General features: G+C 40.1%; 1 protein-coding gene across 1 annotated transcript in view; it reads right to left on the reverse strand.

The window, feature by feature from the left end:
* LOC131030819 (CDP-diacylglycerol--glycerol-3-phosphate 3-phosphatidyltransferase 1, chloroplastic) overlaps positions 1–22,394 on the reverse strand; it is a 114,967-nt gene that overhangs the window by 78,777 nt on the left and 13,796 nt on the right. The gene's annotated exons all lie outside the window — the stretch shown is intronic.

The raw sequence follows: 22,394 nt of genomic DNA on the forward strand, positions 1-22,394 counted from the left end.
TAAGTGTTCCCAAGGGTTTGATACCATGTTGGTTGGCACCTACAAGCTGGAATGTTGGTGGCCAGAGAGTTGTTTGCCCAAACCCCTCCATGTTTCTTCCGACAATACATTTACTTCAGAGTCGTCATCCACAATGGAATTGGTTAGCTTCCATCCCATGATCTCCATTTCTACTACAGCTGGCTCCCAGCCAATACTCACAATGAGCAGCATGGGGTCCACAGATGATGTGCCAGATAGTTTTACCGCTGGCTAGTCCATGGTAGATGTGCAAGGTGATTTTGTCGCCGGCTCGCGACGTTCCTGCCCAATGATATTGTCACCAACTACATTTGTGAGGGCCATTTTCAATTGTGGCATAGTCTGTAGAAGGTCAGATACCCATACTGGTACGATAGATTGCAACATTTGTTTTATGATAGTTTTCTCGGACTCTGACCGTGGTGTACTGGCGACATCATGAGGCCCTTCGCTCCTCCGCCATCGCCCGTTCAACATCCGCCTTTGCCTCTCGGAGTCTTTCTTTCTCCATATGGGGATTGGGGCACACTTCTTTTTTGCTTTGTAACCTCGTGATTGCGAGTATCTCCTGGTCTTGCTCTTTGACGTCCAACATATTTACCCCTTTTTGCTTCGGACAGTTGGTGTCTTCATGGTCACCTAGTCCACACCATTTGCACAATAATTGTGCATTGTCTTTCTTGTTCTAGTAGTCTCTCGCAAAGTGTCCCCATTCGCTACATTGTCGACATTGTATGATAGGACGTCCTCTGGAGTCGTACTCTATTTGGTTTCGCCCTCGCTGATTTCCATTCCCGCTAGGCGATATATTTTGTGGTTTCGATGGGCTAGACTCTCCCTGTGTGAAGAGTACTTGTGTACTTCTCATCTTCAAATTGTATGGGCACTCCTTGATTGAATGCCCGAGCATTTGGCAAATCTCACAAAACATATTTCTAGGACAATTACCTTTTGTGTGCCCCTTGCTTTTGCATTCAGTACACCAGAGTTCATTACTTTCCTTATTGGTTCCTTTCTCGCCCTTCAATTCTTTGAGCATACTCAACATATCTCGTCGAAGGGCTCGCATGGTTTTGGATTCTTCATCACCGCTACCTTCGGTGCTCTCGTCGTTGTCGGTCTTCCTCTTCCCTCAGGAGGAGGTTTTGTTTTCACTCTCGATGTCCATCACCCAATAGTAAGCATCGGCGTACGAGGACGGATGCACTACTTTCATCTTGTGCAACGAAGGGATCAATCCCTCAGTGAACCACCTCTTCTTCAACCCATCGGCTAGTTGGTTCTCCATCTTATTCAACAATTCTTTGAGCCTACGGTTGTAAGCGCGTACACTCTCATTTTTCCCTTGCTTGGTATTATAGATTTCGGCCACAATCTCGTTGTCATCCCTCGGGAGTTTGAATTCCTCCTGGAACGCCTTCTTTAGATCACTCCATCTTGTCTTGTGTTAGGTGTTGAGGTCTGTGTAGCAGTGAATGGCGATCCCCCAAACAGTGGCGGGAAATGCCTTTAGCCAGTAGTCCTTGTCATCTTGGCCACTCGCCTCTCATATTGTTATACATGTCTTACAATGTTGTACAGGGTGCTCTGATCCATCCCCCGTGAACTTTGGCAGTTTCTGCTTCTCCTGGGTGTTCACCATTGTTTTCACTCGAAAGGTACTATGTGTATTTGCCTTGTGTGCCAGACCTGAGTGGACTATTTCAACCGCTATGTTCTGATGCTTTCCCTACACTCTCAACCATGCAAGCGTCCTCTACACATCTACCTTCAGCGTCCCCAACACTCCGGTGGACTGTTCCGACTACTACGTTCCAATGCTTTCCTTGCACTCTCAGACACGTGTGCGTCCTCTACATGTCCACCTCCAGCGTCCCAACACTCCGAGTACTTCCAGGCTCCGACTCGTCTCTATGCTCCCTACGGCTGAGGATCGGCGAAGCCGCAAATCACCTAATCGCTTGGTCTTGACCACCCTGTGGCCTCTTCTCACCTTTAATGGGGTCTACGGACATGAATCACTCAAGGCTGACCCAGTTTCTTTTAAGGCAACGGTGCCAAAATGTTTGCCGCTACAACTGAAAAATTAAATACATGAAATAATAATGTACATGACAATGCATACCAGACATGGCAATAAAATATATCTTTATTCGCACATGCAATTATTACAGAGAAGAGACCGGAGATGGTCGGCCAAGGATTACAATAGACCCGACTATACCGTATTACCTTCCTTGGCGGTACACACTATATTTAAAGAACTCGATGGTTGCCAAGAGGTACACAACTATCAACCAACCGACACCTAACTACCCGAGAGTGACAACTTACTTAATACAAATAATTAATACTTTGGTAGATAACAAATATTATCAAATATAACAATAAGCAATTTATGCCAACTACAGACATAACTATTTCATAGGGATTTCAATTACTTTTTCTTTGGCAACATCCATCATGGCATCACCTGGACAACAACTTTTGTTGCATTTGTGGAGCAAACTATGCATTTGAACACCAAAGCTTCTAAGTGACCTATCTTTGCAAAGAAAACTCCATTTCAACTAATTTTGAAGCTTTAGAAAATTATTTGAAATCTCTTTATAGTGGTATATTTTGTGTTCCCTTCCATTTTTTGTGGTATTGTTGGGCAACAACTCTTGCAGTATCACTTGGGTGAATTCTTTTTAGTGCCACTTCAGCAATACCTTCCAACAATGCACCTTTTGTAATATTGCCTGAACAACAAAATCTAGTACATCCAATGCACATCTTGGTGGTATCCTAGTTTGTGGCGATTAGAAATGTTTAGGCAGGGATTGTGCGTACTCAAGGTGAAGTGACTATTTCACACTCATGGAATAGTGAGCTAAGTCTATGCAAATGGTTTTCATGAGCAAACACTTGTAGTGCATTATTACACGATAAGTTTATGTTTCCAATGATTATGCGAAGCTTATTGAGTATATAAAGCATGTATAAATGGCCAATGAACTCATGGTTATTCGTATTAACATTATCTTCATTATCATACTTTGATTTAATGAACCCTAAAGAAGTATCAAGGTCTTGTTTGATAATGGAATTTTGTCTTCCAATGGGGAGGATGTGTAGAGTCCAAGGCAAAGATAGGGCATATGAAGACAATCCAAGGATTTTGTAGCAGATTGTTGAATTATAAAAAAAGTGAGTATAATATTGGATATGAAGCCTGTGGTAATGACACATCTTCCACAGATTTTAATGTTGTGGGTACTGCTTCTATTGATTTTGTTGTTGTAATTTCCTACTTCTAGCAATCAGACTCCAAATATCGTTGATGTTACTCATGATGTTGTTGAATGGAATTTTGTTAGTGATAGCATTCATAATGTATGAATGTTGACAATAAATTCATTGTAATTCTTTTGGTAATCTCAAAATGCTAGATTAGGTAAAGTCAAGAGAATGCAACCGTTAAGGAGCGCTTCGACTTCTAGGGTTTCTACAGGCCTAAGTTTCTGCGATGTTGTTAAGCAACAAAGGCAACGACTTCATTCTGAGCCTTTTTCTACAATTTGCGATCCCTGCTGTGGTGGGTTTTGTTTGGCAGGTCCATTTCGGGCAATGGTCAGGACATTAATGGAAGAGCATTCTTGAAAATCCAAGTCTAAATCCAAAAAGTTGAAAAAGCAGGCAATTGATCCAAAAAGTGGCTAAGTCTGGAATTCCTTCCTGAAGTGGAAAAAGCAAGAAAAATCCTTCTAAGGCACAAGAAATCCACTTCAATCCAAAAATGGCATCCAAATCCAAGTGATGAGCAAAAATGTCTAAGGCAAGGAAGAAAATCCAAACTTCACAAATTTCCTTCATCCTTGCCAAAATCTGCCCAAGGCATGAAAAGGGCGCTAAAATGGAGTCAAGCGGGAAAAGTTCAAAATGTCCAAAATTCCTTCACCATAGCCAAATTCCGCCCAAGCAAGGGGTACAACGCCAAATGCATGAACAGAAGGAATTTCCTCCCAAGTCAAAATTCCTCTTCCCTACCAAAATTCTGCCCAAGCTTGGAGATGGGCGCTAGATGATGTCATGGAGGAATTCCTCCTCTAAGTCAAAATTCAATCTCCCAACCAAAATGCGCCCAAGGTCATATATAGCACCAAAAACATGAAGTGGAGAATTTTCTCTCTGGCCAAATTCCTTCACACCCCTCAAGGAGCGCTCCAAGTCAAGTGTTGGGCACAAATTCGAGGTGACGGAGGAAAATGCAAAATTGAAGAAATTCTTTCACCTCCTTGAAAGTGCGCTCCAGGAAGAGACAGGACGCCAAAACCATGCTGAGGAGATATTTCCTTGAACAAGGAAATTCCTCCACTACACCAGAAAAATGCTCTCCAGGACAGGTGGAGAGCACGCCAGAATCCATTTAAGGACAAATTTCCAATTTTCATAAAATTCCTTCACCTCATAAAAAATGCACCCAAGGAAGATGAAGAGCGCCAAAATCCAATCAAGGAGGATTTTCCTCCCAGGATGAAATTCCTTCAACACAGCAAAATTGTGCCCAAGTGTTGGAAATTCCTTCCTTCAAGACAGAATTCTTGGAAACAATGAAAAATTGGCTGGGTGTTGGAAATTCCTTCCTTCAAGACAAAATTCTTGGAAATAATGAAAAATTGGCTATGTTGGAAATTCCTTCCTTCAGAACAGAATTCTTGGAAACAATGAAAAATTGGCTAAGTGTTGGAAATTCCTTCCTTCAAGACATAATTCTTTGAAACAATAGAAATTTAGCTTAGTATGAAAATTTTCTCTCCTAGAATTCCGGACATACAGTATTTCTTCAGAAGAGGACAAAATTGTTAAAATTCTTCCAAAGTAGCATCAAGATGGAGAAGTTTTTCTCCAAATGTGAAGAGGACATTTCACTATTGGAATTCAAACTGGAGACTATGCCAAGTGTCTCCGTAGGAGAGTTGGAAGCCATCATAGTCAGATTCGTCGCATTCGCCATAAATGAACAGGATAATAGTCGTCCAATTTTGGATGAGAATCTATTGATTGCATGAAGGCATAGTGGCGCATTTATTGTTGGTGGGCATTTTGACTGAGTGGTGGCATATTCAATGCATGGCAGCCGTCATATTTGAGGTAGCGGCTCATTAATGCATGATGGGTGATTTTGAATGTAGTGATGGGCATTTAATGCATTATGGACACCATATTGGGAGCAGATAGCAATTAATACATAGTGGGTATGATTCCTCATTTATGATTATTCCCCACTACTTGGTGTCATACTTGGAATCTTTGGTCAAACCCTAATTAGGGTTTTGCATGTTAATCTTAGCCATTGATTGGTTTGTAATCTCAGTCGTCCATTTCCTCTTGGAGGCCTATAAAAGGGGGTCACCCCTTCATTTGTAAAGCAGGGAAATTTGTATGAAATTGTTGCGATAAGTTATTAAAGTAATAAACAATGATGCATTGTTCTCTGATGGTGTTCATATATGTTAACTCTTAACTTGCATGGCTTCACCTTCCTCAATTTAGATTTGTTTCAAGCATTTAGATGAATGAGATGGATTACATTGCTTTGTGGTGAGATCAATACACTCATACCTTTTGCTGACGATTTTTATCAGCAATGCAAGGTTGGACTGAGCTATTTTATGTGCGCGTTCTTAATTTAGACTATTGGATGAACATTGTTCTTTGATGGTGTTTATTAATGGTTTAAAATCTTATAAGCACAACCTCCAAAGATTGCACCCGCTTTATGTAGTTGTTTGAAAGTGGCAAAGTAAAGTGTGGTCGATCCCGCCTAAATCATTTGTTATCTATCAAGTTATTAGATTTAGCTTAGTCTTCCTAAACCCTTTCCCCTTTAAATTTCAATGCATTTTAATTTAGTTCATTTGAAGCAGAAGCATCACAGAATTGCTATATCCGATAATGAATTTCCAGCCACAACAAAGAAGTGAAAGAATGATCCAAACGTAAGTCCCCTTGGATTACCAGCAACATCAACCAAACGAGTCTATATCCACAATAAAGTTGCTAGTACACAATTGGAACCTTGGAGTCAATGCATGATCTTCCTACAATCTTAGCATACATCTGATTTTGATCAAGAGAGGATAAAGTGACCGTTGGAAAACTTTACAAAACACCCATCAACAAGGAGGAAGGTTGGCAAGAACTAAGAGGAAAGCGAGAGAAGAAAGCTTTGAAGGAGGGTATTCCCTTCATGGAACTCTACTCCAAGCGACTTGTTGAGAGGTCGCGACCTGCTGAGAGGTCACCTCTAAGGAGTGGGATGTAGTTTGGGGAGGCGGCTCCCTAGTTGTAGCCCCAACTAGTTCAGGCTAGGTCAAAACCTAAATTTAATAATATTAAAAAACTTTTATCGATAAAAAAAAAAAAAAAATCTTTCGGTAATACCTACAAATATTGATGCATTTGAGAAGCATTTAAAAGGTATCGGTTCAAAATTGATTTTGCAAATGGGTTAAATATGTGGTGCACTTGATAAGAATGGATAAGGTATTGGTCTTCATATTGAGCCAAAATCCAAGCCAGCAACAAAAGGGCTTGGTCACCCTTTGGATGAATTGAGAGATGAACCTTGTTCCACATCACTTATTTTTTTGACATCTGAAAGTAGATCATTTAGAGGATCTTTGTAGCATAAGCATCCTACAAGAAAATGCTCTGCACCTAAATATATGCATATGGATGGTAGCCATGCTTGTTGAAGAAGATTATATGGCATAATGTTGCATCTTTTGGAAGGATCAACAAAAGCCCATATAAGTCCATATGTGTAGCTTTGAGATCTTCATTTTGATTGTTTTCTCATCAATGCAAGCGATTGGATCTTATCACTAATGATCTCCCTATGGCATTTGGTGGATGGGTGGCCCCATGTGTATTGTAATGTCCCCAGTTTTGGTCATTCCAACATCTTAGTTAGCTCCAACTTTCTCAAAGAGTGCCAACCTATTCGAAGTGGAATTCAGTTATTGGCATTCTCTTCAAGGGATCAGAATGAGTTCATTGATGCTTTTCAATTTTCAAAGGTAAATTTGCCATTTCAGGTGCATTCAGAAATTTCTTGGAGGAATAGTCTATTTATGGAAAGTGTTAATTTTTAATAAGTTGGATCTCTAGTGAGCTTATGCATATGTTAGTGCATTCAAAATTCACCTTCGGGCATTTTTTGTATTTTTCACAACTTGGTTGGATGTGTGGAAAATAATTTAATAATTAAGTAATTAAACATCAAGTTGTTGAAAAAAGCAAAATTAAAAGACAACTTATTTTAATTATTTAATAAGGTGAATTTTTAGTGATTTTAAATTGTATTTTTCAGAATGTTCCCCCACAAAGTTATAAATGGCTAAAGAAACTCATTTGAGTTATTCTGGATTGTTCATTTTGATGAAAACCTTTGTGGGAGTTTGCGTTGTTGTTCAGCTTTCCAACCCTAGGATGGAAACCCCTACGGTGAAGATTGGTTTTGATAGTGAAAAATCTGCCCTAGCCGATTTGCTGGTGGAGTCATCCAGATTTCACACATGTTGAAGGTTTTGTTGGTAATAGATCCGTGCTAAAAAGATTTGATTTTGTGATTTTGGCAAAAACAAAAGATTTATTCTCCAAAGTTTCAATTTGGATCTGCAAGGATTAATTGAAGCGTGAGTCTTATTTAGAAGAAATTAAGAAAATTTCATGTTTGCCACGTGTTGACGTGTATTTTGTACACCATCATACACAGAATAAAATACCTAAGGGTATCTTATCCTCTCTTGAGAAAATAGTCTCTAACAGCTGAAGATTCGCGTAAAGGATCAGTTAGGTAGACTCCAAGGTTCTTTTAGTGGGGTCTCCACGTGTGGACAAGCTCCAGTGGTATGATGTGATTTGCTAGGATCACAAGGGGACTTACATCTGATGATTGAACTTCCGATCTGCTTTGCTAGACACAGGCTCTGACTAACTTAGATTAAAAAAATGGAAAAAGGATAAGGGCGAAGAGAGGATCTAATCCTAATACTAAGAATGTAGGAGCAATGATTGATTTTTGATGAAACTCTAACTAGGCCTTGTTTTGACATCAATGGAACATCTACACAAGGCTAGTGCGATCTTCTAGGGAAGCTTTATGATGTTCAAATCATCTCCGCAGGCATAGATACCATCCAAGTTGATGCATATCAATGAAGAAGCGATAAATTGAAATTGAGCTTGAGCTGAACGATTCCAGTCGACTACACAAGGCAAGTCTGCAATCAACAAACTGCTAGTAGTATGGATATACGAATTCCACTATCAATCAATCACATTTCCTCCATTCATCTAATCATCTACCATCTAAGATTGAAGACTTCAACAAGAAACCATGCAAATTGCAAGAAAACGACATATTTCACCATTACTTCAATGAAAATGGAGTTTGTTTACAATCAATGGCAACAATTTCTTGCCTTGTCCTCCTATTCTACTCTCTATCTACTAACTACTTTCAACTATTTCTATATTATCTCTCTAATTCTCTCTAACTCTAATTCTCTTTTACAAATGAAATGTTTGGGCTTATATAGTGCCCACAATACAATCTGATGGCCTAGATCAATTCAAGATCAATGGCCAAGATTTTACAATGAAAACCCTAATTAGGGTTTGTTACAACCATTACATAACATTTAATGCTTGACCAATGACAAAATTGTATTGCTTGGACACATGTCCCCTCTAGAAAAATCGACCAATGGATAGCCGGGGTAGGTACATCGGAGTTTGTGCCACCTTCCATGAGTTAAGTACATTGAATCTGGACATGCTGAGGTGGACCACACTGACTGGAGGAGTGATGACTAGGACGCCACCTCATTTGACACTTGTAACTTGGTAGATATTCAACTTGATGTTGTTGAGAAGCTTGCTTTAATTAATTCCCCTGGATCTATTTTGCTTCTTCAACGAGCCCTTGTTCTAACTCCTTGCGTCCTTGATGTGCAGGAAGATGATGTACCTCGCCCTGGAACGCTGGATTGAAAGAGGTCGCCCATGTCCTGACGAAGACCGTCCTTGATTTTCCTTGAAGAGATCTCCATTTGATGCCTACACAACATTTCAAAATTAGTAACATGATTTTGCAATACATAACATAAATTAGAGAGCAATTTTTTAGGAAACTTAATGATAAGTCTTTTATTAATCATTTCCTAAAAAACGATTGAGCTAAGGAAAAACAAAATTTCAAAATTTCAAAATTTTGAAATATGACGATGAATGAATAAAGCAATAAAAATAAATCGCCATACCTCAATAGAGAGCTAACTCTAGAATGCAAAAAACAAAATTCGCCTAGGCAAAATTGAGGTATAAAATAATCTTCAATATGGTCTCCTCAAAATTGACTTTGCCACCTTTGGAGTGAACGTGATCTTCAAGTATCGCCTTAGACGTGGTCTTAAATGATCTTCAATTTTGCCCTTGACAAATCGCTCAAACAAATCCTCCAAGTCTTTAGCAAATTCGCCTTAATGTATCCTCAAGTTCGCATTTGGTGTGGTCTTCAAATTCGCACCACCCTTTGATAACTAAGCGCCACCCTTGGTTTGAATTCGCACCACCTTTGAACACCCTTCGCACCATATTCGCTTCTCCTCAATTCGCATGAAGAAAGGTGAAAATGATTATGTGAAAATGAAAATTTCCACTCCCCTTATATAGCGCTTCACACCTTTTACCCACTTTGGCCGACTTGAATAAATAAAACCATTTTTTAAATGATTTTCAATAAAATAACAAGGCCGACTTGCTTAATTGAGCGCTCCAAATCGATTTTTATTAATTAATTAATTAATTATAAATGCCTTGCGTTTTTTTAAATGTGAATTTCGATTTTTAAATAAAGGCAAAAAATAATTAATAAAAGATAACGCCATATTAAATGCTAAATAAAATGGATATTCAATTTTTAAATCGATTTAGCATTTGAGGAAAATTCGAATTGTTTATTTTGACGCCAAAACTGGAAAACAAAGGGACGTACCTCATCGCTCTGGTCCCTTGGAGAGGGACAGGAGCGATCCATGACTTTGGTCTCGATTTTTGCATTTCTTACGTCCAACTCCTTCATCTCCACGTTGAAAATCGATCATCTCGATGGTCTTTCGAATTTGATTGCCTTGTGTGCGCATATGGGTGTCTTTTAAGTGCATATCGCCCTGGTCCTTGTCCAAAGGACAGGAGCGATCTATGTTTTTCACGTTCATCTTGCATCTTTTAATTTCGATCTTTCATTGTTGGCGAATAACATACTTTACTTGTTCCTTTTGCGCTTGATTCATTTGCCTTCATTATGTGTTTGGTCATTTTAAGGGGTCATCGCCCTTGTCCCTTGGAGAGGGACAGGAGCGATCCATGTCCTTTTCCTTGACCTTGGCAACTTTACACTTTGATCTCCTTTGCAATGTCTTCTAGACGCCGTCCTTCGCTTTTCCTAACCTCGCTTTGCTTTGATCTTGAAGGAACGTAAGTGTTTTTGATAAGATTGCCCTGGTCCTTGTCCAAAGGACAGGAGCGATGTGAGGCTTTTACATTGTTTGGCGATGTTTGGACGTTCAACACTCTTGCATTTTATCTTCAAACGATGCCTTGGACCCTCTAAAACATTGCGAAGTCTTGTCCTTACGTAAATTTTGCATGAAATGGCCAATGCATTCAACATCGCCCTGGTCCCTTCCTGAGGGACAGGAGCGATCTAGGCTATAGGGTGCGAATTTCATCATTGCGACGACCTTTGAATGTTTGTGCTTGCTAAAAAATGTCTTGAAGTGTCCCTCGCCGCCTTGACTTGACTTGGATCGTCTTTGAACTTGCGTAGGAAGCAACATCATCCTTGTATCGCCCTTGTCCCTTGGAGAGGGACAGGAGCGATCCTCCTTTTGTAGCCTTTATCTCACCTTGCTAGGTTCCGAGTTTATATTCAACGAACTCGTCCTTCTTCACTCTATTCGTTCATGCCTTGACATTGTTTGTAACTTTGCAAGAAAATCAATTATATCAAAAATCGCTCTGGTCCCTTCCTGAGGGACAGGAGCGAACTAGGCATTTAGCACTGTTATGGACGTCCCAAAAATCTTCAATTTATATTCAACGCATTCATCTCATGTTTTTCCTTGTTTTTGAACGTAAACTTGCCTTGACCTTTGTCTGGATTTTGCATAATGAAGGAAATCGCTCTGGTCCCTGGGAGAGGGACGAGAGCTACAAGGTACCTCGCCCTGGTCCCTTGGAGAGGGACAGGAGTGATTTGGTCAATATAGGTCATTCTCCTTCGTTTTTGCATCTCAAATTATATTCATTTGGCAAAGCATCTTCCTTTGGACGCCCTCAAATCATTAAGTCTTCGAAATCTTGCAAGGACAAGGCGAAATTTGAATTGTAGCTCCGGTCCTTCACTGAGGGACAAGAGCGATTTTGCTCCTACAGGCTAAAATATCATTATTTTTTCACATTCTAACACTTCACGAGGCGAAAACAAATCAATTCCAATGCCCAGGACAAAAATCAAAAAGGTCAAAATTTGGTCAAAAATATTCAATTGGACAAAGATTCACATTTCACTTTCAATACTTAGACAAATTTAAGCTCTGCATCAACATTCCAATTGAAAATTAGACCAATTTGGCGAATTTATAACATTCAAAATTTGCATCCTAGAAAAGGAAACTCAAAAGGCTCTCAAAACGACTGGATTCCGGCCAAAACCCTAAAAAGCAAAGCGAAAACGAACAAAACGAGCAAAAAACATGGGTCCCCATTTGCAATGGGGCGATGTGTGAAAACGTCACAACACCACGTCATGAATTGAGTAAATACATTCATCGTGGGTGTTAGAGAAAATATGATTGCCAAAAAAGAAGGTATCAACCAAGTTTATTTCCTAAACATCCAATCGGAGGCATCAAGTGGCATGGGAACCTATTAAAGTCGTGATGTGAAATTTGTGGAATTGAGGAAAAAACATTTTTCCTACTACTCAGCCTTTGAAGGCATTCAAAGGATTTCATATTAAAGTAATTATGTAACGTTTCTATAATGGTCATTTGGTTAGTTAGTTTAGGATATTTCCTTTTTGTAGTTTGTTCTTATTTAGAATGTGATCAGAAGCAAATTTGAAATATTGAAAAAAATATTTTTATATTTTTTTTCTAGTTTTTCTATATGTTAGTAATTGGCGTTTTTGAAGGCCTTCGAGGCATTTTCAGCCCTTGAAAGTTTGGCCTGTCCTTTAGAACGTTGCCATAGGCACGTTTTTTCAGGACTTCGCCTTCAACTCTTGGAGACCTTTCCAATGAGTTAAACGGCTCGTAATTTCGAGCCCTGAGTAGAAAGTTATGCCTAGTTAAAGTTAGGAAAAAATTTCATATAGTTTTTTTGAAATTTTCGTAGTTTTAGATTTTATTATGTAAATAAACAGATGTGACTGTTGGGTTTCGATTCTCAAGGGGTTTTGGTGACCCTTGGAATCTCATGAACTGATATATGTTGGATTTTCGAATTGAATAGATTACTTTTTGGCTTGCTTCAATTCTGTGCTACCTTGTTCATGTAAAAAAATCCACAATACTGCAGGTTCTCACTCATGTGTTGTCATCCGAATCCATAATTTGGATCAGTGGTATCAAAGCAAGTTCGCTCATGTATGTCATATCACACACGATCAACATATCAAAGATTGGGGTTGGAAACAATGAATTCTTCAAACTACCTTCCTTTGAGATGCACATGATCGCAGATGGCTAAGTTGCAGACCGACGATGACATTAAAGCGTTGGTTGCAGATACATTAACAAAACAACGTGAAGAAATGATGGAGCAGTTAAAGCAAATGCTGGAAAGTTGTGGGTCACAAGCAAACCCACCATTCACAGGGTATACACCATTTAAGGTGCAAGTGAATTTTGATATACCCACATTTCAAGGAAAGATTGATGCGGATGTTGTTGATCATTGGGTTTCAAAACTGGAAAGGTATTTCTTTGTCAACCAGTTCTCAGATGAAGGGAAAATAACTTTTGCTCTTCTCAAAGCTGAAAATCATGTGAAAGATTCGTGGGAAGCGAAGTTGGCATCCAAGGCAGCAGAAACTGAAACTAGCAGTACTTTTATTTTTTATCAAAAACCCACATGGGGAGAATTCATGGAGCACATAAAGGAAGAATATTTTCCTGTAGATATATATGAACAAAAATATATGCAGTGGCAATTGCTTCGACAGAAAAAGGACCAAACTATTCAGGAATATATTAATACGTTTCATGCTTTGGCAGCAAAGCTTGGCATCAAAGATTGTGAGAAGCATCGAGTTTTGAAATATCAAAGTGGACTCCATAAGTATATCCAAACCGAAATGGAATTCCTGAACATAGAGACTTTACCTAGTGCATATAAATTTGCTACAAAAATTGAGGAGAAATTCAAACAGAAAGGAAGGAGGGATAACTTCGCAAACAACAGATGGAAGGGTGAAGATGGCAAAACTACATGGAAACAAACCTCCTAGGAATCTTCTCCCAATTCACCAACGAAAAAAGCATGGGGTATGAAGAAGACACAAGAGAACGGTATGTGGTGTGAATTCCATAAGAGTCCCTCTCATAACACAAAAGATTGCAAAACCATAAAAAGTTTAATGATGGAGACGCATGAGGACAAGGCAGAACCTAAGGTGGCAGAGTCTTGCACAGAAGAAAGTCATGAACAGGTCATTGAGGCTGATCCATATGCAACGGTAGCTACTACAAAGATATTGCCCCGAGAGGATGAGGAGAGATTGTTCCACTCACAAATGTGGGTCGGAGGAAAAGCCCTGCACTTTATTGTTGATAGTGGAAGTCAAAAGAACCTAATATCAACAGAGACTGTGAAGAGATTGAATCTGAAAAACAACAGCACACCCGCAACCCTATTCAATGGGATGGGTAAGTCAAGGGAGAGATATCCAAGTGCACCAGCATTGTCGCCTTTAATACTCTATAAAGCCTTTCAAAGATGAGGTAATTTGTGATGTGGCTCCTTTAGATGTTTGTGATGTTCTGTTGGGACAACCATATATGTACCAGCGCCATGGTGTTTATGAGTCCAGACCTCGCAGCGTGACAATCAGATTAGGTGAGCAGAAATACCGAATACCAGAGGTAAGCCCTGCATACTCTACCTCTTTGATTAGTGCTAAACAATGTAGGAGGTTGGTTGCCAAAACGGGAACATTCATATTATTGATGATTCATTCTGAAGAAGAAAGGAAGTCAGTATATAATTCCCATGCCATCACAAACACCACAATACTACAAAAAAGATCAATGGATCAATTTTGATAAAATATGAGAATCTGTTTAAGTTACCAACTGGGGTACCTACACACTGCCAAGTGAGACACACTATTGATTTGATACCAGGAACTCCATTACCTAATGAACCAGTCTACCGTAGGTCAGTATTAGAAAATAATGAAATTAAGAGGCAAATACAAGAATTGAGTGAGAAGGGACATATTTCTGGCAAAGAAAAAGGATGGAACTTGGAGACTTTGTATTGACTATAGGGCCTTGAACAGAATTTCAATCAAAAATAGGTATCCACTTCCCCGAATAGATGACCTCTTGGACCAGCTTAGAGGGGCCCGATTCTTCACAAAAATTGATTTGAAATCGGGATACCATCAAGTACCAATTGACCCAGTTTATGTGTGGAAGACAACTTTCAAATCTAAAGAGGGATTGTTTGAATGGCTAGTGATGCCTTTCGGTCTAACAAATGCCCCAGCGACATTCATGAGAATGATGAATGATGTACTCAAACCATTCACTGATTCCTTCGTGGTGGTATACTTGGATGACATACTCATCTTCAGCAAAACTTGGAAGGAACATTTGCAACATGTGAAAAAAATCCTCTCAACTTTACAAGATCATGGGCTTTATGCAAACAAAGAAAAGTGCTCCTTTGGTATGCAGAGTATCAAATACTTCGGATATGTTATTGACGGTGAGGGTGTCCATGTTGATCCGGAGAAGATACAAGTGATTAAGGATTGGCCATCTCCTAGAAATCTCACAGAGTTACGAAGTTTCCTCAGGTTGGCAAACTTTTATCGCAGATTTGTGTTGGGGTTTTCCCATTTGTCTTGGCCTCTAAATCAGTCATTGCGGGGGGGAACACAAACAAAGTTTAAATGGACAGGTGCTCAACAAGAAGAATTCGAGGAGTTAAAGCGAAGGTTATGTTCTGCACCAGTTTTATCTCTTCCTGAACTGCAACAGTCATTTGAAATACAAACTGATACATCAGAATATGCCCTAGGAGCAGTCCTCATGCAGCATGGTCACCCAGTTGCAGATCATAGTCAGACTTTTTCTAATAAAGTGCGTCGGTATGCCACTTACGACAAGGAACTGTATGCTATTGTTCAAGCCTGTAAGCAGTGGAAACATTATATTTTGGGTAAGGAGACTTGTTGGTGTCTGTTTTATCATCTACCAAACATTAGAATAGGATACCCGAAGGCATTCTATCCTCTCCTGAAAAATCACTACTGATTCTAAGGTCTATATGTGCGAACAAGCGACTTTAGTAGAAATAGCTTCTTGGGTAATGTATGCTGAAAATCTCAAGGGGGACTTACGTTAACAAATGTCTTTGAACTGTTGGACTTAGACGGATTTAGCAATTTTAGGCTCTTTCTTTTTAGATTTTCTGGGATTTAGACTTTCAAAAAAAGGAGAAAAGAGATAGGGTTTGAGAAAGCTAATCTAATCCTATGAACTCTGGAGACTGTATCAATTGGGTGCTCTCGGGAAACCAAACTTTGCTTCGCCACACTAGGGACAACTATACAAAGCCGGTGCAATCTTCAATGGATTGTGCTTATGATTAAGATGTTGGGATGCACAGAGGATGGGCTCAAACTAACTTTGCACGGTGAAATGGAAATCATCCATTCACCAAAAGTATGAGCGGAGATACACCATTGATTGACACTTATCAAATCCTTCATTCAAATTAACAACAATGAAAGCAAATCTAAATTAACTTTAACTAAGTGTTGAGGAAATTGAAACCATGCAAATCATTCAAACAATAGGGATTACAAAGCCTTAAGAGAAAGCGCACATGCAATATATTATCTGGAAATGACCTTACGCAACAATACATCAAAAACCTCACACCCTCCAAATGAGAGGAGGTAGCCTTATATAGTTTTTCAAAAATAAATGAACGACCGAGATCAAACAGTGATCAAGGGCCAAGATTGAAAGCTATAAACCCTAATTAGGTTTTCCCAAAACACAATCAACTTGAATGAATAAGAAAGTGACATGTGGCACAGCTGCTAATCTCACTGAGGTGAGCGTCCACTTTCCTCTTTCGCAGGGACACTTGGCAAGCTGCTAATTTGGAAGTCGATGATGTCCACATCATCGGTACATGTGGCAAGGATGCTTTCCCACTCAACTACTTGGGCAAGAAAGTTTTCATCGATGAAGAGAAAGTTTGCAAGCTTCGAAAGATCACCCTTGTCAATCATCCCTGAGTCCTTGAAGAAGCTTGACTGAATCCTGGCTCTCAGGTTCTCTGCCTGCAAGTGCTTTTCCCTTATACTCTCTTTCTTCCAGATCTCAAACGCTACATGAAACACCTTGCTCAAGATCTCCTTGACACTCTCCTCTGTTTCAAAGCACTTAGTCTCAGATTTCTTCAAAACTTCAATCCGGGTGACCAAAGTATAATACAAGGTGTTGAAGTCATACCTATCCCCAGCCTGTATGACACCTGCATCCATTAGACTTTTCTTCGACAAGCCTCGGATAACCTTCAGATGCGGAAGTATTTCATCTTGAATTTCCTCCACGTCCTCTCAATTGGTAGCTAGGTCCTGGATACGGCTAACCAACGAAGAGGCCAACTCATGTGCTAACACTAAATTTTCCACTAGTATATCAGCACGTGCTGAAGCATCTGAAATCCACTCCTTGGCCTGTGTGAACGTACCCTTCATATCCTCATAATCCTTCATCGATTCTTGTTGAAGAGGCTGTGGAGGGGTGACCGGGATCTCATGGTTAAGTGGCCTGGTAAGATGGAGAGCATACTTCCTCCATTGCTGATTTTCTTCTTCAACCTTCTTTCTCTTCTCTCTCTCCTGAGCTAAACTTGCCTTTAGGGCGTTACAAGAGTCATCAAAGTACTGGACCTCTTGGTCTTGGGGGGCTTACCCAGCTCTATAGTGGTGATCTTATAGTCCTCTCGAGCAACACTGTCTCGAGTTTTCCCTTCCTTCAGCACAACTATTTGAACTATCCCGAATCCCGCACTATCTCTCTGAATCAACGAGAACTTTCTGGCTAGCTTGGGCAGTTTGGCTATGACTAGCTCATTCACCTTCTCCAGAAATGTTATTGTGATCTCTTCAGAACAGGCTTCCTTAGGGACCTTAGCCCTTATCCTTTCCCTTAGCCAATCAAGGATAGTTGATTGCTCTACGGTATTTTGGTCAAACCCATCATCTGTCCTTCCTGGATCAGTAGCTATACCATCCAAGAAGACTACTAGAGATGCAGGTGTTTCAATTTGCTCTTTGTCTGGGCTTTGGGTGATTGCTTTCATTATTTCCTCGATCGAAGGAGAAGGCACTCTCACTTCATTATTAACCATACATATGTCCATCTCCTGCTCCTCAACGACATTCTGATCAGGTACAGCAGATGCGGCACTTAGGATGGAATGACCTTCGCTGGATTCCCACCTTTCCCCTACAATCTTCTTTCCTGTGACCTTTCCGGAGCTTCCAACTAACTCCTTCCTCTTCCGAGACCCAACACTCTCTGGATTTCGAGCATTACCTGCAGAGATACAAGGGTTGGAGGACAAAGAGTCATCTACTCCCATCAATTCATAGGTCAAGGCCACACCTTTAGACTTTAATTGCTTTGTCCTTTCAGATGTCCACCACCTAGAATACTCAACCACCGACCTCATGAGGTCTGCTAGATCTGATTTCTCTCCCTCTGCCCAATCTATCAAGGCTAGTGGTTCTTTCTTCATCTTTTCGAAGCCTAGCTGTTGAAGCTCAAGGCTATCCTCTACTTGGTCAGCAACTCTAAACACCTTTGTTGCTCTTACCATGCTCAAGGGAATCCTCGACCAAAATCTCTTCCTGATTTCGAAACTATTGGCTGCGTTAGCCCAATAATCTTCTAAATCAGCTTTGTGCTCAAACGTCATCCCTTCGACCCTTTTTATCTTGCGGAACGGATCAAAATTCTTCCTCGCCTTGTACTGATAAAAGGGATACCAAGCCAGCTCCTTAGAAGTCGTAGCAGCTTGTGACGTTGGACATGTTTCCAACCCATTCCCAATCGTGAGAGAGGAGGTTCCTGCCTTCTTTTGTTTATCTCTTTGAATCGCCATATACCCCTCCAATTGTCTCACAACCTCGAGTAACACAACTCGGTTGGTAGGGTAAGCTGGAAGCTTGTAGGGAGACCCGGTAAACCCCTGAATTCTAAGGTAAGTTAACTTCGGGTACTGGATATACCAATATCCAAATCTACTGATGAAGTCCATAGACTCTTGAGAGAGTCTCTAGTGCAGTCCACCTTGCAACGTCCGTGTGATGTACATGAGGAAGGTATCATTCACTCTTTTAAAATGGAACTTTTCTTCCATGTGGAGTTGGGGATAACAATCATAGACTGGAAACTGGTTTTCTTTGTTTCCCACTTCCCCTCTGCAAGTGAGACCTCTGTATCTGTAGGTTCTGGCCAAGGAATAAAACAGGTAGGAGCTCATGAAGAAGGTCCTATTTGCTTCTAGGTTACTCAGCTGGCTGTCCAGGTTGTCACTTATCATCTGGGCCTAGTCTATCATTTTCACTCCATTCATTATTTCATTAATGAAATAATACATCCAGGGCTCGAATGGAGCACCTTGAGGATTTCCCATTATCCTGTTCAACAGAACGATCATGTCTCCAATGTCTTCCTTGAATTACGCTCTCACCAAGTTCTTCCTTTGAAGTTTGGAGGTGCCTTTCCTTGGCTTATCCAGCCAGGAATGATTAACGATGGCGTCATACTACTCCAAGTGGTCCTGATACATGCTATCAGCTTCGTCCTTGGTCACGTACACAGTGTTATGATACTCTGGGATCCTGAAGGCTTCTCTGATGGCCTCATCGCTGATGTTCGCCAGCACTCTTCCATCAGGTGCAACAATGTCCTTACTGGTGGGGTTGTAATACCTACCACATTCAACTACTAATTCGGTGCATTGCATGGTGGGGAGAAAACCAGCAGCATGCACGATGCCACTCTTCATCATCTTTCGTGCAGTTGTGGTAGGCACAAGGTTGTCCAAACCAAACATCCGCTTCTTAAATTCCCTCAGATTGTTGTGCCCGAGGTTGGTGTCGCTAACATTCTTCCAGTTCGAAGTCATCCTTGACTCAGGATGAGCGTTTTTATCCACTTGAAAGTTCATAGTGCCTAAAATCTGCAATTAAGAAAATGAAGCTTAAGTTAGAAATTATTTCGTGAATTGAAGAAAATAGAGGCTGCGAGTGGCTAAGTGTTTGAAAATTTCATTTTATTCTCATACTTAGCCACAAAAACTGGATTTTCATCTGTCAACTCTTCAATCCTAAGGATGATTGTGATCATAAATCAACACCAAGTGTTATAACTTCAAAAACTTTCTTTTACTTAGTCAATAAAATGATTTTCATTCGAATAAACCCACTAAAATCATTTTCAATGACTCTGAAAAAAACTCAGAAAATATATAAATCTGCATCATAAATTCAACTTCACCTTCGAATAAATCGCAATAAGGCTGGAAGTTTCTCAGAAAACTCAGAAAGAATTAACAATTCTTCCTTATACCAGCTGGCTTCACTCAAAGATCTGTGAATCCTTTGTCAAGAAGCTTGCCAAACTGCAAGCAATATCAAAACTTTCTCCAAATGAACTCCAATCTGCAAACACTTCACTATGCTCTCCTTAAGAATTTCGAACTTCTTGGTGTAAAAATGAAGTTACAAATGATGTATTTGTAAATGAAGTTGAATTCCCAATTAGAAACACGCAAAATCATCCAACTCACGTTTCTAAATCTAACTCAAATCTTTGGGAAAGTGTTCTCATCTTCTTTAGTTCGAAAATCCTTTACTTATGCAAGTTTCTAAATTGTTTTTAGTTTATTAATTCGAACTAGGCTCATAAAATAGTATCTTCCAAAAAGTTTCTAATCTAGAACTCAATATGAAAATCCTTTTGATTTGTAAATATCTTCTTTCCAATTTTAATTTTGAGTTTCCATTTTGACTTTTCAACTCGATGATCTTTGAAAATCTCTTTTTCCAACTTTCTAATTTGATTAGGAGTTCGATTTTTGGGAAGATTTGATGACATCACTCACATTCTTGTTGACTTTATTTGACTTCCAAGAGTAGGGCGGAGTTTTGAATGTTCAACTTCATACTTGGGCGGACTTTTGAAGGCATCTCCTTCATCATGCATGGTGGACTTTTGTGACTCCACCATCTTCTTTATCAAACTTGGGCGGACTTTTCATTACCCTTTTAAGGCATAGGGCGGAGTTTTGAAGGTCTTCAACATCATACTTAGCACCTTGGGCGAACTTTTGATGCATCTCCTAGGGCGGACTTTGCAGTGACCTCAACACATGGCGGACTTTAGATCTCCCTTTACATGGCGGACTTTGGACATTCCCCGTGATAGGGCGGACTTTTGTACTTACAATCCAGGGCAGAGTTTTGAAACATGGTTACCAAGGCGGACTTTCTTTACTTCACTATGAGGGCAGACTTTTTGAACACCTCCAACATGGGCGGAGTTTTAAGACATGGCTACCAAGGGCGGAGTTTGAAGGCTTCAAGGAGGGCGCACTTTTGAAGGCATCTCCTTCATCATGTATGGCGGACTTCTAAAGGTTTCTCAAGGCATGGCGGAGTTTAGAGTGTTCCCCTAGGGCGGACTTTTGAAGGTCTATCAAGGAGGGCGGATTTTTAGGAGATTTCTCCAAGGCGGACTTTGGTGAGGTCTTCCTTGGGTGGACTTTTGGTGGTCTTCAACGTTGCATCCATTTCCTTGGGCGGAGTTTAGGAAGGTCACCAAGGAGGGCGGACTTTTCAAACATCCCTTCATTCCATGGCGGACTTTTGATGCACCTCCAACATGGCGGACCTTGATCATCTCTCCAACGTGGCGGACTATGCTTAGGCGGACTTTTTGAACACCTGCCATGACACTCGACATCATCCATTAGCCAGACTTAGAAAAATTTTGGAAAATTTCAAAATTTTACAATTTAACCAAATTTAACTAGATTAACTTGAAATTTGAAATGCATACTCAAGCAAATCATCTGAAGCATTATGACCCCTAAAATGTAGGGAACTAGCTTTTTAGGTCAAAACTTGGAAATTTTGGATCCCGGTCGAAGCAGGTCAGTGGTATCAGTGCAAACCCTAGGTCCCCATTTCGAAAAAGCAAAAAGCAAACATCCCTAAAAAATAGGGAAAACTTTCTAAAAATAGCCATACCGGGGATTGGGCTAAAAATGCCAAAAACGAAACTTCCTAAAAAATAGGAAAAAGCAAAAAAGCAAACTTTCTAAGAATAAAAAGTTGTTCGAATTCGTCCAAATCAATTGCGATCTTCGTCCTTTGGCCTTTCTAGGCACTTTGACGGTGTCCTGACTCTAGAATCACATGGTTTGCAAAAACTAACTTTCAATCCTTAGGACCCAAACTGTTTAAAACTAAGCAAGGCTTGACAAAATTGAAGCGGAAGGCCACTGGACACAAACAAAAACCCTAGAAAGCAGGAAAAGAGAGGGTCCCCCATTTGCAATGGGGCGATGTGTGAAAAAGGTCACAACAAGATATCATCCACACAGACCACAAACCTCTTAATTTTTTGCAAACACAAGGGAAGTTTCAGAATGATCGACATCAACGATGGTCAGCCTTTCTTCAACAATTTCATCTCAATATTCACCACAAGAAGGGAAGCACTAACAAAGTAGCAGACTGTTTGAGCAGGCCTCCGATTGCAGCTATAAGTATGGTATTGGACTCATGTGGTCATCAAATTGAAGCCTGGGCTTGCTTGTATGAGAATGATGTTGAACTTGGAGATGTTTGTAATCAATTGGTGAAGGGACATCAAGTGAATGACTTCTATTTGCAGGATGGAATGCTTTGTCACCTTGGCCAAATCTGTGTGCCCAATGCAGAACGCAAAAAGTTGATATGGGAAGCTCACTATAGTAAGGTTGTTGGTCAT

The sequence above is a fragment of the Cryptomeria japonica genome, chromosome 4 (assembly GCF_030272615.1).
Source record: "Cryptomeria japonica chromosome 4, Sugi_1.0, whole genome shotgun sequence".
Classification (NCBI taxonomy): Eukaryota; Viridiplantae; Streptophyta; class Pinopsida; order Cupressales; family Cupressaceae; genus Cryptomeria; species Cryptomeria japonica.